The sequence below is a fragment of the Triticum aestivum genome, chromosome 7B (genome assembly GCF_018294505.1).
Source record: "Triticum aestivum cultivar Chinese Spring chromosome 7B, IWGSC CS RefSeq v2.1, whole genome shotgun sequence".
NCBI classification, from domain to species: domain Eukaryota; kingdom Viridiplantae; phylum Streptophyta; class Magnoliopsida; order Poales; family Poaceae; genus Triticum; species Triticum aestivum.
Genome location: NC_057813.1, coordinates 687,280,829 through 687,294,200, shown reverse-complemented (window position 1 = coordinate 687,294,200; position 13,372 = coordinate 687,280,829). Strand labels below are relative to the sequence as shown.

The following is a 13,372-nucleotide window of genomic DNA, read 5'->3' as shown; positions in this document are numbered from 1 at the left end:
AGCCGCGGGTCGCCGGGAGCCCGCCCCCGCCACGGGTCGCCGGGAGCCGCTGGCCGCCGGAGCCGCGCCCTTGGTCGCGGGCCGCCGTTCCTCCCGCTCCTTTCGCGGACTACACACTACCTACCGTTTTGCGTTCAGAATGTTGGCCCTCTTAGACTCTGTTTCACATTTGCCAGTGTTTGCGTGTTTCAACCAAAGGGATTGAGCAATTTCACCAGTAAGACGTATAAATGCCCAACAGAGGTGAATTTTCTGAGTAATACGGTCCTTCTATCAGAGGTGAATTTTCTGAGTCATGCTTCATGATGTCTAATATTTACTGTCTTTGTACCAACTATCTTCAAGAAAGTCATATGGTCCAGATAAAAAATTCCTATTCACCTAGACTTAAATTTGATCAAAGTTATTTCTCACCAGAGGCATAAGGGTTTTCTACCAAACCTTCTCACCCTTCCTAAGTATCCAGGTATAATTTTATTCTGTGGTTGGCGATGTGCTATCCACGGTATGATAATGGTAAGTTAACCTTGACATTTTGCCAGGATTGATGTACGCTTCAGCAAATTCTGGATATTAATGTTGGTGTTGTTGTGTAGGTTCTAGAAGCATTTCTTGCTCCAGGATCTGAATTGTGGTTGTTTAATGAGGTGGAAGAGAAGAAGAGGGAGAAAAACTGACTGATGATAGTATGGATATTTTTGGACTAACAAACATTAAATTGTACACAAAGAAGGGAATGTTCTCATCAGGTGGCACTTAGAAAGCTTGCCTCTTGAGACCTTTGATTCTGTGAGTATATGCTCCATCGTAGAGATAAATAAATTGCTCTGAACTTTTCTGTTCAAACAATTATTATTTTTATGAATCAGCCAATGTGGTCCAAAATGGCAAGTCAGCATTGCCCTGCATTTCTTCTACTCAAGTTTACCTGTGCTGAAGCTACCAATGCTAACTTTGGAACCACAAATTTTGATTCTTGCAGATGAGTTGGTGGAGGACTCCATTGTACAATTAGATTCATGGTGCTTAGCTACACTTCTTCTAATTCATGACGTTCATGCGAGCAACAAGCAGCCTGGCTGTGACATACTATATAACTGACAGTGCGCAGGTAACCCAAACGTCTTCCGTTGAAGGAGTCAAAATCACATCTACGTCACAATGGCTTTTCTCACAGCTCCTGGATTCGGGAGATGTAGCATGCACTGGAGAAATCGATAACAATCAGTGAAATACTGGACTCGAGAACAATAAACCTTGTATCTATCTCCAAATTCAGCGATTACGTTCTGTCAAATGAACTTGTTAGTATTTCATTAGCCATAGTGGCAGAAGACAACCAAATCGACAGTGTTTCTCGAGGAACTCTTCGCTGAGGAGGTACTATGTAAAATGTGACATGCTTTGAATTGTGCTTTAATAGTTCAAAATCATGCCTTTTCGACAATCTATGTCTACAGGCCACACTTCCCAGCTAACAATGACTTCAAGTATCTCTATTTAATGATGCACCATATGTTAGTTTATAAAGTTAACCACCGACTTGCCTTAGATCTCATCTGACCGTGGTAATCGTATGTTACAGGAAAACAAGGTGTGCATACGGTCTGCTGAGTTTTACCTGTACGGACAAGAGGAGTTGAGCTTCCTTGACATAATGGCCAGGGCTCGTGAGAGAGACGAGATTGTGACCGGCTCCGTTCGCCGCCGTCCGGGCAGCACGACCTTGCCGCCCCTCGCTCCTCGCCGCCATCAGCAACACCACGGCTGGACCTGCTGCCCCTCGCTCCTCGCCGCCGTCCGCAGCAACACCACGACCCTGCCGCCCTGTGGTCCTCGCCGCTGTCCGCAAGCCCGCCGGTCTAGCCGCTTCTTGGTGCCGGTCTTGGAGTTTGTTAACTGCATCGCACCGCCCTGCCGCTCTGAAGGTTTGTCGCCCGTAGAAATTTGAGGGAGATTCACTGCTTTGTTGCTTCAAAATATGTCAAATTAGGCCATCAATTCAAGTCAGACCAGTGAATACATTGGTTCCATACTGTTGCCTTTATACTAATTTTTGGAGTTGCACATGCCTCACACAGCATGCACATGCCTGATGGACTGAAACTTTACACCTCCTGCAGTTATGTGTCTTCTTCACTTAAATGCAAACAAGTTCAGATTAATCCTTTTTGGAGTTCGCCTCTTAATAAGTTTGGATTACGATGTACTTAGTTCTGTGTTGTCGAATGTAAACTGCGGATTCTGTAGACTACACCGCTCACCGATCTGTTATTTGCCTCACACAACACATCTACAAATTTACTGCCCCTTATTATGTCAAATTAGGGCCCAACAATTGCTTCAAATTAGGCCCCAACAACCCAACCAACCATACCTCCAATGAGCACATCGTAATATATCTGACATTCATACCATGTTGTTTACATACCATGCCGTTTCACATTGATTTCGCTTATTACATTGTGCCATGTTAATGAAAACATAACTCATGATCATCTGATACTGCCCTCAACTATGGTGATAAGCGAATTAGAAAATAAAAATTCATCTCAGCCATCATTGCTACCAGGCTCCTAAGCCATTGACCATCTCCTTTGCTTCTCTATCAATTGGTTTATGGTGCTGCTGAGGAGCTTTCATGATTCTGTGATATTCTTCGCAAGTAGATCAGGTGCAATGCTTTGGTTTCAAATGACCCTTCCCATTTTAGCAAAAGTTATTCATTACTTTGGTTCCGTAGTGCTAATGCTGGGGGCTTCTGTTCCTTCCTCTGTTTTGTTTTAACATTTCTGCTGATGAAACGCAGATGGGCAAGCACAATCCAGATGCACATATGTTCATGTCAGGAATCATTCTCCGTTTACGGACCTAACCAACACATCTACAATTGGGAATGAAAATCAGGACCCGCAACAAAATAGCAGTCAGTCTGTGTATGCCCAAATATCTGTTGAGAAAGAATCAGCATCCCTGCACTGGCGTCGTGTAAACCTCCAACAGAAGATTCCTTCAGCTGGGGATAGTGTTACCCATGATCCGGTGGCACGCACACATGCTTCTTCACTAGGGTCTGTGCAATGTACTGCTTTTAGCAACATAACCAGCACACATACAGATGGTATATTCACCCACTTCATATAAGATTGTATTGTTGCACCTATTACTATTGTTTATAAATTCATCTCCTATTTTATTGTAGGGTGTACATCTACAAGCTCTGCGAGTCATCGTCTCGAAGAAGTAAATGGTGGCCGAAAATTAAGAAGTGGCCGAAAATGCGGGACATGAACATTATCATTTCATGCCATATTAATTTTTCCTATACATCACAATAGGCGCAAAACAACCGTTTCCCGAATGAGAACGGAACATTTGTCTTTTCATGCCATGCAAAATATTCTTATAAATTTTTTATTTGAATAAGTGACTCTTAACTAGGATGAATGAGGAAATATATCTTTCAAGTGTATACGTGCAACGCGTTGCACGTACACGTTTACTAGTCCGATCAAACTACAAACCCTAGCTCAAATGGGGACGAAATGGGGAAGATAAAGGGTGTGGCAGCTCAAGTGAAACCCTTAAACAAAACAAAAACTCCGGATGAAGGCGATTTCGTCCTGGATCTACTCATCCACCGCTAAGAACTGCACGAATTAACACCCGAAATTATGTTCTACATGGAGGTCACGCCGGCGGGGGAAAAAATGATGCGAATTGCTGGAGACCATACCCGTCGTTCGCCGTCGCAACTACAGAGGGGTCGTGCCGAATGGCGCCGTGGCCGACGACGCTCGCCATCGCCCGAGCCTCTGATTCCCCTGCCGCACTGTAGCTTACGATTTACCTGCTGTCGTGGTTCTAAGTCTGACAGTAGAGTGGGGGGTAGGTATGGAGAGGCAAGGTCCTAGCTATGGAGAGGTTGTAAACACAAGAGATGTACGAGTTCAGGCCCTTCTCGGAGGAAGTAATAGCCCTACGTCTCGGAGCCCGGAGGCGGTCGAGTGGATTATGTGTATATGGATTACAGGGGTGCGAACCCTTCTGCCTGTGGAGGGGGGTGGCTTATATAGAGTGCGCCAGGACCCCTGCCAGCCCACGTAATGAAGGGTTTAAAGTACATTAAGTCTGGGGTGTTACTGGTAACGCCCCACATAAAGTGTCATAACTACCATAAAGTCTACTTAATTACAGACCGTTGCAGTGCAGAGTGCTTCTTGACCTTCTGGTGGTCGAGTGAGCCTTCATGGTCGAGTCCTTCAAGTCTGTCGAGTGGAGTCCTCGTAGGTCGACTGGAAGGTGATCTCTTCTAAGGGTGTCCTTGGGTAGGGTATTTAGATCAGGTCTATGACCCTACCCTAGGTACATGACTCCATCATTAGCCCCCGAATGGATTGAGGCTTGAGTGAGGAAGGAATTGATGTTGTTTCCGACTGACTTTTGCATGCTGGTCATGCGTTGTCTTGGATCGATAATCTCTTTGTTGATAACCAGCAACCTTTCTTCAGTCGACTCGATCCATTCTTTTCTTTCGTCGAGTGACCTTTTGATCTTAACAATTTCCGAGCGACGGATCGCGGGAGATCTCGCGCCTGACAGATCGATCTGCCGTCCGCGGATTTTGTGGGATACGAAATTTGGGGGAGCGCACGAAGCGGGGCGGACCGCGACGCTCGGATGGGATAGGGCATAGACGCCTCGATTCTCGCGCCACCTTTTTCGCCACGTATCGCGCCCACGCGACTGTTTCGGGATGTGATTGGATCGGCCGGGCCCACCTGTCATCCACTCGGAAGGGATCTTATAAAGGCGCCCGGCGAGGGTTTTTGAACAGTATCTCTGCATTCTCTCTTCGCTCTCCTCGCCTCCGCCCACCGCGCCCGTTCTCGCCTCCGCACAACCACTCCTCGCGCGTCTTGCCGGCAGCCATGGTGAAGGAGAAGACGGCGGCGCTGGAACGCGCGAAGAAGGCGTCGGCGACGGGGAAGGCGAAGGGGAGAACCACCAGTCGCGGCGGGTCTTCGTCTAGATCTCGTCTGCCGAACGGCTGGGTCCAGGGAGATTGGATCCGGTCGACCATCACGGAGAAGGATCTCCTCGACATGGCCAACGACGATCTGATCCCCCACGGAGCCGCAAGGCTTCCGGGGAAAGAGTGGCATCCCCAGCCAGAAGAGGGTGAGTGCGTGCTTCTGGCTACCCACGTCGACCGCGGATTTTCTTTGCCACCGAGTGTTTTCTTCCGTGGTTTCTTGAACTTCTTTGGAGCGCAACTCCACCATTTCACCCCGAATTCTTTCGCCTATCTTGCCGCATTTGTGTCCATGTGTGAGAATTTTCTGGGTTGCCGACCGCATTGGGGCCTGTTCAAGCACATATTCACGTGTCGCTCTCAGACCGTGAAGAAGGCGAGTCCAGACGACGACAAAACCAAGGTTGTCCAGATGTGTGGAGGTCTGGGGATCCAGATGAGGAACAAGAGCACCTTCCCAGCCATGACGTTCCCCGAGTCAGTCAGAGGCTGGCAGTCGACCTGGTTCTACTGCCAGAATGAGTCGACGCCGGGGCAGTCGAGTGGACTCCCTCAGTTTACCATGGACCGAGTCAACAAACCCTCCTCTCTGAAGGTGATTCCGGAGGAGAGAGCCGACGTGAAGATGCTGATGGAGCGCGTAGTTCAGTTGGTTCGAGAGGGAGTAACTGGTATGGATCTCTTGGAGGTTTTTCTTAGGCGGCGTATCCAGCCTCTTTAGTTCCGGAGCCATTGCATGTGGTTGTATCGCGGGACTGAAGATGAGACTCGGATCCATCCAGAAGCAGTCGACGATGCCACGCTGGAAAGGTGGATGGCCGCGGTCACTGGGAACAAGGATAACCCTCGTGGAGCCAGAAGGATTCCTCCACTCGACCATCGTAGCGTTCCAGACAAAGTATGTCCGCTCTACCTCCCATTGTATTCTTGCCATATTTATTTCCGTTTTCTCCGCAAATTGGTCGATTGATCTTTGTCTTGATGTCTATCAGGCCCTCACCGAGCTGTACTCGATGCCCAATGGAGCTCAGACTCCAACTGAAGAGGGAGAAGCGAGCGGGGGCGAGAGCCAGGAGGAGTGGGACTCGGATGCTGCTGAAGAAGATGATGATGATGATGACGATGAGGAGGAAGAAGAAGAGGAGGAGGAGGAGGTCGCACCACCGCGCTTGGAAAGGCGGTCGAAGCTTGCCCATGACCCTGTGACCGAACGTGGCAAGGGGGTTGCGACTGTCGCGCAGTCGACCAAGCGCCCTCGGACCACTTCTCCGGTGCCGACTGAAAAGGCACCGAAGCAGTCCAGGGTGGCACCGTCAAAGCCGACCAAGATCCTGCCGAAGATGAAGGTGTCCATCCCCACCATATCAGGGTAAACATGCTGCTTAAGTCTTCTTGTTTTGTGCGAGCTTTATCTCTGATTGACACTTGAGTTAGCCGACTGATTCTTTGGAATTGTAGTGCTGCTACTTCCGAGACCTCAGCCAGGGCTGACGACCATGAGATGGAGGATGCCGCAACCTCAAAACCTGGTACTACACTCTTAATTCGTTTTTAGTCGATTGACTCTTCGTCCCTAATTCTGATTCTTTTCTGTAGCCTCATCCAATGTCGTTATCACTCTTCCTGATGATGATGACGATGAGGAACCACTGAAGCACAGGAGGAGCAGGAAAGCGTCTGCCGGCAGGGTGGCCCAGGATGTGACGGCGCCCGAGACTCTGGTCGCGGAGGAGGAGAACACCACTCGACACACCGTGTCCTTCGCGGTGCCGTTGACGAGTGCTCATCCTGCTTCGTCGAGTGCCGCGCAACCTTCTCTCTTCACGACGCACCACGTCCCGGAGGACCAAGCCAGTGCTGCGAAGGAAGCGATACGCCAAGCAGGGGTCATGATGGAGCAGGTGAAGGCCATCCGGGAAGCAAGTCAAGCAGCTTATGACGCCAGCTCTGCCCTTCAAAGCAATGTTCAGGTCAGTCGACCATCGCTTGTTCTGTTAGGATATGCTATCTGAAAGTCTTTCTTTTCGGAGTCCGTAGTAGTCACCCACTGGGTGTGTCGATTGAAACTCCGGTTTAGCGGGGGCACGCTGAGTGCACCCGCTGGGTGTAATCCCCAAGGCTATGGTCGACTGCTGGCAGTCGGTCATAGGCTTTATAAATTAAATTCTTCCGTCATTCGACTAAGTCGAATGGGTTTCGCAAAACCAGTGGGAGCACGCTGAGTGCACCCACTCGGTGTAGTCCCCGAGACTGTGGTCGACTGCTGGCAGTCGGTTACAGTCTGAAGAATACGTCCTGTTTTTTTTAGGGGTCGACTGGTCGACTCTGTCTTTAATAGAACTAGTGGGGGCACGCTGAGTGCACCCACTGGGTGTAGTCCCCGAGACTACGGTCGAATGTTTGTATTCGGCTGTAGTCTTAGAAACGCATGATTTTCTGTCATCCACTCGGAAGTGAATTATCCTTGACATTTTGTCGATTGGTTCTTCGCAGAAATCATGTGACCTTGCGGCTCGTTACACCGAGCTGGAGAACAAGCACATTCAGCTCGAGCTGGATCTGAAGCTGGTTCAGGAGAATCTGACGAAGGTGAAGGAGGAGACCAAAGGTATGTTTGGTGAGACCTCGACGACTGCCTTTTTCCTTCATTTGTTTCAAAATCTGATCTTGCTGTAACTTGCAGGTAAGGTGAAGGAGGCCCATAAGAAAAAAGACCTTGAGCTAGCTGAGAAGATCAAGCTTGCTGACGAGAAGTTAGCTTCAGTCACCAAGCTTGAAGAAGAAAATACTAATCTGAAAGCTGCTCTTGGGATTGCCAACAAGGAAGTCAGTCGACTGAAAACTGACAAAGCTGCCCTGGCTGACAAGGCCAGTCAATTGAATGGGAAGAAGAATGATCTGGAGGCCTTCCTGAGTGGACTTGCCAAGAAGTTGTTCCTCATACTCGAAGGTAATCCTTTGCACTCAACAATCATTTTTAACAGTGATCTTCGCATTCGACCATCGCCTTGACTCGGTGATTGTCCTTGCAGAATTTTGCCAAAACTTTGAAGAGGAAACTAGTCGGCTGGAACCAAACCTTGACCCCGTCAACTCTCCGGTGAACGATGAAGTTGCCATGAATGTGTTCCGACTCGAGTCTCGCGTTGCAGCTGTCGTTGACTATCTTGCAAGGCTGAAGGTCGCCACTTCTCGCATCGACACCACGCTCTGGCCCGGGGAGACACTCCAGAATGACCTCGAGTCGCTGATGGCTCGACTAAATACAGTTCCTGGTCGAGTGCAGGAGTGGAAAAAAATCCTCTGCTAGGTGTGGCGCAGATGTTGCTCTATGTCTGGCTCGAGTCCACTGCAAAGATGCGCGAGAAGACAAGCTGGCGGCTCTTCGGGTGGCCAACACCAAGAAACATGACTTCATGTCCTTCATGGAAACCTTCATCGCTGCCGCCACTCGGATCGCGGACGGAATTGATCTTGATGAGTTTGTTGCGCCTTCCATCCCTCCACAGGAGGGGTAAAAAACTTCTTTGAGCTCGACACTTTAAATTTGCCTCGGTATGCCGAGTGATTTTGTAACCGATAAACCTTAATAGGCTTAGCGCCTGAGCACTTTCGGTTCCTTTAGGTATCGATCCGAACTTGGATTTGATGTTTGAATATGCTTGCTTTTGGCTCGAAATGTCTTTTGCAGGTTTAAAGCAAGACGCTCACTGCAGTCGACTTATTCCTTAATTCACTTAGGCGAGCACGGGGCTGCAGCTAAGCCCCCGAGTGGGAGGTCTTCTCCACACTCGGCAGGATTTTTATATCTTAGGCGAGCACGGGGCTGCAGCTAAGCCCCCGAGTGAGAGGTCTGCTCCACACTCGACAGGATTTTTATATCTTAGGCGAGCACGGGGCTGCAGCTAAGCCCCCGAATGAGAGGTTTGCTCTTCACTCGGTAGGATTTTTATACCTTAGGCGAGCACTGGGCTGCAGCTAAGCCCCCGAGTGAGAGGTTTGCTCTTCACTCGGTAGGATTTTTATACCTTAGGCGAGCACTGGGCTGCTGCTAAGCCCCCGAGTGAGAGGTTTGCTCTTCACTCGGTAGGATTTTCACGTTGTACTTGCGGCGTAGCTCAGAGGAGAGGGTTGCAGTCGACCTGCACCTCGTCCTCCTTGCGAGCGCACGTTGTATTTGTGGCGTAGCTCAGAGGAGAGGGTCGCAATCGACCTGCGCCTCGTCCTCCTTACGACCGCACATTGTACTTATGGCGTAGCTCAGAGGAGAGGGTCGCAGTCGACCTGTACCTCGTCCTCCTTGCGAGCGCACGTTGTATTTGTGGCGTAGCTCAGAGGAGAGGGCCGCAGTCGACCTGTACCTCGTCCTCCTTGCGAGCGCACGTTGTACTTGTACTTAGGCGAGCACTTGGGCTGCAGCTAAGCCCCCGAGTGGAAGTCTGGCTCGCCACTCGGTAGGATTTTGTTCAAACTTAGGCGAGCACTTGGGCTGCAGCTAAGCCCCCGAGTGGAAGTCTGGCTCGCCACTCGGTAGGATTTTGTTCAAACTTAGGCGAGCACTTGGGCTGCAGCTAAGCCACCGAGTGGAAGTCTGGCTTATCACTCGGTAGGATTTTATTGAAACTTAGGCGAGCACTGGGCTGCAGCTAAGCCTCCGAGTGGAAGTCTGGCTTACCACTCGGTAGGATTTTATTGAAACTTAGGCGAAACGGATTCGCGGCTAAGCCCCCGAGTGAGAGGCTGGCTCATCACTCGGTAAGGATTTTCTACAAACTTAGGCGAAACGGATTCGCGGCTAAGTCACCCACTGAGGGGGAAATTTTTTACTGAACAAATAAAAGTGACAAAAATCATTGGGGGAAAATATGACACTATTATCTTGTAAAACATGGACTACAGAAGTACTTTTATTACAACTCATCCGAGTGATAAACTTAAGTGTAAAATGGGCGGAGTAGTTCCGCGTTCCAAGCTCGGGGCTCGTCGATATTGTGTTCGACGTTGTAGAGACGGTACGCCCCGTTGTGGAGGACCTTGGTGACGATGAAGGGTCCTTCCCAAGAAGGAGCAAGCTTGTGTTGTTTCTGCTGATCCACTCGGAGAACCAAATCCCCCTCCTGGAAGGCTCGACTCTTCACGTTTCTCGCATGGAAGCGACGCAAGTATTGTTGGTAGATGGTCGATCGGATCAGAGCCATCTCCCTTTCTTCCTCTAAAAGGTCGACTGCGTCCTGCCGCGCTTGTTCAGCTTCTGCTTCGTTGTAAAGTTCAACTCGAGGAGCATTGTGGAGAAGGTCACTCGGCAAGACTGCTTCAGCTCCGTAGACCAAGAAGAATGGAATTCTTCCGGTCGACCGATTAGGTGTGGTCCGCAGTCCCCAAAGCACCGAAGGAAGTTCGTCGACCCATGCTCCAGCTGCATGTTTGAGATCATGCATCAATTGGGGTTTCAACCCTTTGAGGATCAGGCCATTGGCTCGCTCTGCTTGTCCATTCGACTACGGATGGGCGACTGAAGCGTAGTCGACTCGTGTGCCTTGAGAGTTGCAGAAATCCCTGAATTCCTCTGAGTCAAAGTTCGAACCATTATCTGTAAGGATGCTGTGCGGGACTCCATATCTGAATATCAGTTCCCTGATGAAGCTAACAGCAGTACCGGCGTCAAGGTTCTTGATGGGTTTAGCCTCAATCCACTTGGTGAACTTGTCGACTGCCACCAGTACATGTGTGAAACCGCTTCGACCTGTTCTCAAGGGGCCGACCATATCCAACCCCCATACTGCGAAGGGCCAGACGAGTGGAATGGTCTTCAGAGCTGACGCAGGCTTGTGTGACATATTTGAGTAGAACTGACATCCTTCGCACTTGTCCACTATTTCCTTTGCCATCTCATTCGCCTTTGGCCAGTAAAATCCGGCTCGGTATGCTTTGGCCACGATGGTCCGAGAGGACGCATGATGACCACAGGTCCCCGAGTGGATATCATCGAGGATGATTCGACCTTCTTCTGGCGTTATGCACTTCTGACCCACTCCAGTCGCGCTCTCTCTGTACAACTGTCCTTTGATTACGGTAAAGGCCTTGGATCGACGGACGATCTGTCGAGCCTCTTCCTCATCCTCATCCTCTGGGAGCTCTTTTCTTAGGATGTACGCGATATATGGAACTGTCCAATCGGGAGTGATCACCAAGACCTCCATAACCAAGTCGACCACAGCTGGGACTTCTACTTCAGTCGGATCCGTGGCACTCTTGGGTTGCGGGACTTCTTTAGTGAAAGGGTCCTCTTTAACTGACGGAGTATGTATATGCTCCAAGAACACACCACTCGGAATGGCTTCTCTCTTAGAACCTATCTTTGCTAGATCATCAGCTGCTTGATTTTTCAGTCGGGGTATATGATGGAGCTCTAACCCCTCAAACTTCTTTTCCAGCTTCCTCACTGCATTGCAGTATCCAGTCATGGCTAGGCTTCTCACGTCCCACTCCTTCATCACTTGGTTGACCACTAAATCTGAATCGCCATAGACCATCAGGCGACGGACGCCGAGTGAAATGGCCATGCGCAATCCATATAAGAGGGCCTCGTACTCTGCCTCATTGTTGGAGGAATCAAAGTGAATCTGGAGCACATATCTGAGCTTATCTCCTCTGGGGGAAACCAGGACAACCCCAGCACCAGAACCATTCAACATCTTAGAGCCATCAAAAAACATGGTCCAATGCTCCGAGTGAACCTCAGTCGGCTGCTGCTGTTCAATCCACTCGGCGAGGAAATCTGCTATTGCCTGGGACTTAATGACTTTCTTTGCCTCAAACTTGATATCAAGGGGAAGAAGTTCAATCGCCCATTTTGCCACTCGACCAGTTGCATCTCTGTTGTGCAAAATCTCTGAAAGTGGAGCGTCGCTGACGACTGTGATGGAATGATCAGAGAAATAATGAGCAACCTTCTTCGTGGTCATGTATATCCCATACACAAGCTTCTGATAATGAGGGTATCTCTGCTTGGACGGGGTCAAAACTTCAGACAAATAATACACTGGGCGCTGAACTTTGAAGGCTTTCCCTTCTTCTTCCCGCTCGACCGTAAGTATTGTACTGACGACTTGTCCTGTGGCTGCGATATAAAGCAGTGATTTGTCCTTCTTAGGAACCATCACGACATTAGCGAGCCACTCGGAGTGGTATATCTCTCGGATAAATCCTACCGCCAACAGTCGAGCCACTTCGTCACCAATAGCCTTTCTCTTCTGGACGGCGGACCACCGAAGATGCTCTTTAACTGGTTTAGCTGATGAGTCGACTCTAAGGCGATGCTCAGCCAGTCCCCTGGGAACACCCGGCATGTCAGCTGGCTTCCATGCAAAAATGTCCCAGTTCTCACGGAGGAACTGGATGAGCGCTTCTTCCTATTTCGGGTCGAGTGTTGTGGAGATGTGGGTCGGGGCTGCATTGGGGTCGGTCGGGTGAATGTGGACAGGCTTCGTCTCACCGGACGACTGAAATGCAGATTCTGTGGCGGGTTTCTTGGATCGCAGCAAATCACTCGAATCTGCGTTTTGCTTGTATTCTTCAAACTCGACCGCTGTCACCTGGGAATCGGCAATCTTTGAGCCTTTCTGGAAACACTCTTCTGCCTTTTTCCGATCACCGGTGACAGTGATCACTCCTTTGGGGCCGGGCATCTTCAGTTTGAGGTAGACGTAGCATGGTCGAGCCATGAACCGTGCGTAAGCTGGTCTCCCCAAAATAGCGTGGTATGCACTCTGAAAATCCACGACCTCAAACGTCAGCTTTTCCTTGCGAAAATGTTTTGAATCACCAAACACCACGTCCAGAGCTATTTGGCCGAGTGACTCGGCTTTCTTTCCTGGTATAACTCCGTGAAAGCTCATGTTACTGGTGCTCAGTTGGGACATCGGAATGCCCATTCCCTTTAGTGTGTCTGCGTACAACAAGTTCAGTCCGCTACCACCGTCCATCAGCACCTTCGTCAACCGAGTGCCTTCGACAACTAGGTCGACCACCAAAGCTTGCCTCCCAGGGGTGGCAATATGAGTCGGGTGATCAGACTGGTCGAATGTGATGGGCGTTTGGGACCACCTCAGATAACTTGGTTTCGCTGGGGCAACCATGTTCACTTCACGGTTAATGACCTTCAGTCGGCTCTTGCTTTCCACATCTGCGAAGATCATCAAAGTGGAGTTGACGTGTGGATATACCCCCTCACTGTCCTCCTTGTCTTCGGCCTTGTCTGACTCCTTTTCCTTGTCCTTGGACTGTTTCCCTTGGAACTGTTGGATCAGCAGTCGACACTGACGAGTGGTATGCTTC

The 13,372-nt window shown here is 49.8% G+C and overlaps 1 pseudogene; it reads left to right on the top strand.

The window, feature by feature from the left end:
* The first annotated feature begins 230 nt into the window (after nucleotides 1-230).
* LOC123158470 (probable ion channel POLLUX) lies at nucleotides 231-3,247 on the top strand (annotated as a pseudogene).
* Nucleotides 3,248-13,372: the final 10,125 nt, after the last annotated feature.